A 5,174-nucleotide genomic window follows, 5' to 3' on the forward strand; every position below is an offset into this window, starting at 1 on the left:
GCCCCTGAGCCATAAACGGGTGGGGGGAGAAACTCTTCTGTTTGCTCAGCACATTTTTCCACAGTGGAAAGCACTCTGCCTCTGCAGTGTAAATACAGTATGCTCTGGAGGTGGCATTAAGGGACAGTCTGCGCCTGGGCTGGGGTACTGAGGGTTTTCTTCCCCCCTCCTCCCCAAATACCCAGCTGTTTGTACTGTATTAGCATCTCCGAAGCCAAACTGAGCTCAGTGCCCTGTGGTGCTAGGCTCTTTACAAACACATAGTGCGAAGTAGTCCCTGCCCTGAACAGCTTACCCATCTCAGCATGGAGTGAAGTGTTTCAACCAAGGTCGTACTACAGGGGCGGTGCCAGAGCTCTGACAAGAGCCCAGGTGTCCGAACTCCCAGCCAGCATCACGCCATTGCTCAGCATGGGAAGGTCTTTTAATAAGCAATATTTTTCTGAGCTCCAACATTGACGTTCTCATCAGTTGAGCTCTGTGGTGAACAGCCCCAGCAGTTCATCACTGATGCTACCAGGAGCAGCCCGGCCTCCAGCACTCCTAACTTTCATTGATCCTGTGCAACCTCTCTTGCTATGCTAGAACTGAGCCAGGGGACTTGGATGCTAAGACTTTTAAGAGGGCTGGGTGAATAAGTCTGTGGGGCAGCTCTCAGCATCAGCACCGAGGTGTGGAGCCCCTGGCACACAGGGGAGGAATGTGGCCAGCAGCATATCTGGCCACCTTGGGCTTTGCAGCCCAAATGACCAGGCACGCCCTTAGAGCTGTATCATCTAGGGGTGTCCTTTGGTTCAAGCTCAGAGAAGTACTTCTAGCTCCTGCCTCTGCACCTCTGGAACCACAGCTGTCACAGGGGCACGCTGCTAGGATGATCCACACCTGCTGCCTTTCTTTTTCCGCCCAGGAGCAAACTGGTTACCCAGAAAGCAATGCAAACGGTGCTGAGAAATTCACTCTGGTCTGGAAAGCAATGACAGGGCAAGAGCAGCTGAGCAGCGTGTTGTCTTTCTCTACTCGTGGGCTCATGGCTGGGTGGGCAGCATCGGGGGGGATGTGCTGTCTGCCCAGTGACCCAGCACCAAGGGACGGGACAAAGTGGGCATCTTTATCTGCAGCCCAGCCAGCCCTTCCCTTACTCCTTGCCTCATGCTTGGATCCCAAACACCAGCAGCCCCATCATCCTGCAAGTGTTTCCCCTTCAAGCATGGCTGGCTGTCAGTCTCCTCAGGCTCGCCAGTCCACCTCCTCATGGGCACCCTGCTACTACACTCTCATGTCATTGCTCTTTGCTGACAGGAGATGAATCATCTTCCATCTGAAGCCACATTGATCACTTCATGCTGCTGCCCCCAGGAATCTTGATTCCTGTAGTTCAGGGCTGTCCGACTGGCAGTGCACGGGTTGCACGTAGCCCACAAGCACATAACACGCAGCCTGTGGGTCTGGACAGCTGTCTTCCCTGGGAGTCCACGCAGCACCTGCACAGCCCATGCAGGGGGTCTGCATGCTGCCAGTGGAGCGCACACTGGGGGGATCCAGGGCTGGTGGGGAAGGGATGACTGATGCATGTGGCCTGGTGGCCCTGGCCACAAAAACTGGACAGCCAGGAGGAAGCAGAACCCTTCTCACCTGCTGACAGTCACACTTGTTCTCCGAGTGAGGGCAGACCCTGTTGTCACCCAAAAGAAGGGTTGCATAGACACAGCGGCACCTTATGTGGCCTCGGTGGTCCCTTCCCCAGCCAGCATCTTCATAACAACAGTGTTGATACTCTGGCACACAAGGGATGGCAGTAGCAAGGCGGGTGTTTGTGGATAATATGGGCACCTCCCCTATGCATACAGCCCATTTCCTTGTAATAAGTAAAGGCTACAAATATCTCGCTCTCAGGAGAGAGGGTCTGATGTTTCTCTCTGCTCCACAGCCTGCTTTTGATTTCAGCCCCCTCCTCTTAGGCCTTTTCCGGCTGTAAAGAGATAACCCTCATACAGCAGCAGAGGTACCACTGCCCTGGGAACCCAGCTCAGCAGCTAGCTGCATGCAGCCAGGCCACAGGTGCGCACACCCTCTGTTACCTCGGAGAGGCGTGAGCTCCGTTCAGATGAATGCAGTGTGACCTACAGAAAAAGGCAGCCCCCATCAAAAAGGCTTTGGTTATGGCAGCAGGAGTGTTCACCAGTTAGAGGAATAAAAATCAAACAAGGAAACAAAATGCAAAAATCAATACGGCTGCCGGGTTATAACCAGATCTGTGAAGTATGAGGCCTACCAGGAATTTACTCAGCCGCATCGCACATCTGGGGGTAGTGTGATCTGTGCAACAGCCTGAAGGACTCTTCTTCATGACTATTTTTACCATGACTGCAAATAAACTTACAGTAAACTCACATTGGTAAAACCCGGTGCAGATACACCCTACCCATTTAATCCAGGCTATACACCCTGGGGAACCAGCCAAGCCCATATATTAAGATTCCTTATGGAGGACTAGAGTCACATCTCCCTTACAAAAGGTTTCTTTACACAGGGAAGCTAATGAGCACTAAGGTGGGGTGGAAATGTACAGAGCACTAACTAGTCCGGATGAGCTTAGTGTGCAGGAAAGGCACCTTTGTGCAAAGCAGCTTATGCCACCTTCAAAGCAGAGCAAGTTATCTCGCACTGAGCATGGCTGGGAGGGGAGGTACTGTGAAGCAGCAAGCATGCCCTAAATAAACCGCCGAGCTTGACTGAACAACAACTTCCCCATGTCGACAACCCCTTTTTCATTCCACTGGAACAAACAGCACCACAGGAGGAAGAAGGCCCCGCTCCACAGGACTAAGGGGGCCAGAAACTTGTCCTAAGAGAAACTGGAAGGGAGTAAGGGTCAGGTGGCAGAGTTCAGGCTGCTGGATTGATACCACCAACCCCACCCCAGGGTTCCCAACTCACAACCTAAGGCCCCATGAGATTGGAGTTAGTAGCCCAACTATTTTTTAAATAACAAATGTGGTGTTTTTTTCAATCTAGGTTGCATTTCTCAGGTTTTCTACCACTGCCACGAGGTCCAGGAACTGGCTCTTCTGCTTCAGAATGACTGCTGAAATTCACAGTCATGCAATCACAGAGAGATCGGGCTGGAAGGGACCTCCAGAGTTAATTTAACCCAACCCCCTGCCAGAGGCAGGATCAGCCCTCTCCAAACCATCCTATACAACTCATAATCTGAACTCATTGTGAAAATACCGCCAACCCTCATACAACACAAGACATAACACCCTAACTTGCCATAGGTAAAGCAGGGGGACCACAGCAGCCAACATCCTGCTTGTACAAGAAGTTGTTAATATACACTCAAGAGATCCCCGGTAGAAGCCACACTCCCTGCTGTGAGGAAGGCAAAACCCCCCACAGTCCATATCAATCTGACCATGGGCTAAAACTCCTTCCTGACTCTAAATATGGCAATCAGTCTGAACCTGAGTGGAGAGGCAAGACCCTGTAGCCAGGAACCTCCAGCAGAAGCATTGGCACAGCCCGGGCAAAATCCCTGCCTTTGGCTGCAGCCAACACCCAATGTCTCTGAGGAAGGCTTAAAAATACCCTGATGCATGGAGCTGCAAGGTGGGGAGGGAGCAACCAGCAGAAATCTGTCATCCCAGGCCTCCAAGCACTGGCACTTCAAGCAAAGTGCCCCAAAGGCTGTGGGAGCTGGCAATGCAACCAGAGGAGCCTTCGCCTTTGCACCCACGAGCTCTTCTCATAAGGGAATGTGCTCGCCTGGCACGTTGCATCCCAGACCTTTGTTTATGCTGGGCACCTCACTAGAACTAGGACAGGTGTGACAAGCACACACCCAGAGGGAAGGGCACATGCCTCAGTTCCTCCTCTCCATGCCCACAAGAAGGGGAAAGTGAGAGCTCAGTCACACCTGCTCCACTCCCCAGTCCCTCCTTTGGCGTGGTTCAGCACCCGCCGAGGTGCAGCAGCTTTAAACCCAGTTTATGGAAACGGGAGTCTCCTCCCTTGCTTGCTCGGAGGGCCTTATGGCTAAGGGCAAGCAAAACTCAGGGGTGTCCAAACCCCATGCCTCTGGGCTTGGACCTGCATGTAGGACACCCACCAAAGGATATGGAAACATCTGAAGTCCCGGATGGGGGTGGAGGATGTTTGCCGGTAGTAGGCCCACTGATGGTTCTGGACTCTTGGATTTGGAATTAGCTTTGCCTAATTTGGCCTAGGATACAAATTATTAAAAATTAAATTAAATTAATTTTTTTTTAAATGTCCAGACTCATTGCATAGAGGAACCTGGACTAGCTCAGCCCATCCCTCCCACACGGCCCATCACGTGTCTCCCTGCAGCAGGCCTCCACGGTCCCCCAGCAAGAGGAGACCGGGCCCTTGATGTAGCAGGAGCTGGTCCCTGGGCTCAGAATCTGGGCTCGGCTGGAACCTCTTGGCATCCCCTGGGAGCCGCTTTCTTGCAGGGACCTGCAGTCAGGAAACAGGGCAGAGAGGGGAGAGAGAAAGCTCCCACTTTATCCTGTTTTCTTCAGCCCTGTCCTGCCCTTCCTGGGGCAGCCAACTGTGCCACTGGTTTTAGCAGCCCGGCCGAATGCGGCCAGACAGGTTTGCAGGGAAGCTCTTCTTGTTCTGCTAGATTGTTTAGCAGACCTCAGCCTGGATCCACTGCCCCGCAGATCCTGCTGGATCCATGGGGAGGCATCCTGGCACCAAATATCACCCTGAAACCACGGCCTAGCTTCACCTGCGTCTGGCCAGAGAAAACGTGGGTGGGCCACGCAGGCTGGGATCAGCTCCTGGGGAGCCCGTGAGCGTGATACCTGCCCTTACTCTGCATCACCCACCGCTCCATGTGCATTAGGGCAGAAATCCAGCACTGGGCACCAAGTGCCCTCCAGACTGGGGTCTTTCGAGTTCAGTTAAACCCAGAGCTGATGAACCCTAGCAGGGCAGTGCCCTCCAGGTTGTTGACTCGGAGATTAACTTTAGTTTGTTTCTCATTACTCCTCCACATCCTCATTTCAATGCACCAGGAGCATGCAGCACCACCAGAGGAATTACCAAGAGGGAAGCAGGAAGGGGAAAGGAAGTATTGAGCCAGTTGCCAGGGAGACTGGGCCACTGCAAACGCACTCATCCTTCCCTGCCCTGCTACCAACTGC

This window comes from Alligator sinensis, unplaced genomic scaffold (assembly GCF_000455745.1).
Source record: "Alligator sinensis unplaced genomic scaffold, ASM45574v1 scaffold402_1, whole genome shotgun sequence".
Lineage (NCBI taxonomy): Eukaryota > Metazoa > Chordata > Crocodylia > Alligatoridae > Alligator > Alligator sinensis.